Below are 436 nucleotides of genomic sequence, written 5' to 3'. Positions count from 1 at the left end.
CATGGTCAGGTTAAATCTTGGTTTTTTAGGTTTTCGTTAGGCCACACCGGGAAAAGGGCAATTTTCAAAAAAGAGCCCCGTGAGGGAAAAGCTTTTTTCCGAGGGTTCTGGCTTTCACAGTAGTAAAAAAACAAAAACCGTCAAAAAATTAGGTGTCGACAGGAAAATGAGTGTTAAATATATGAAATTCTAAATATTTTTGGCTTAGGTCTTTCATGTGTCATGTATTTGATATTTATAAAAATAACTACCAAAAGTGTTGTATTCGTATCTGTTTGCCGTAAATCTGGTTGGTATTAAATTGGACTATTAATAGTGTTTAATACTCCCTAGCGGAGATAGGGGGACTTGGCTACTATTAAACAAAAAACGGGGTTTCTATGTCTCTTCAAAATCCCCGGAGGTTTGAAATGGCGTTATAATTGTGATTTTGCCA

The sequence above is a fragment of the Penaeus monodon genome, chromosome 15, assembly GCF_015228065.2.
Source record: "Penaeus monodon isolate SGIC_2016 chromosome 15, NSTDA_Pmon_1, whole genome shotgun sequence".
Classification (NCBI taxonomy): domain Eukaryota; kingdom Metazoa; phylum Arthropoda; class Malacostraca; order Decapoda; family Penaeidae; genus Penaeus; species Penaeus monodon.
The sequence above is the reverse complement of the archived record's forward strand: the minus strand, read 5'-3'. Positions refer to the sequence as shown.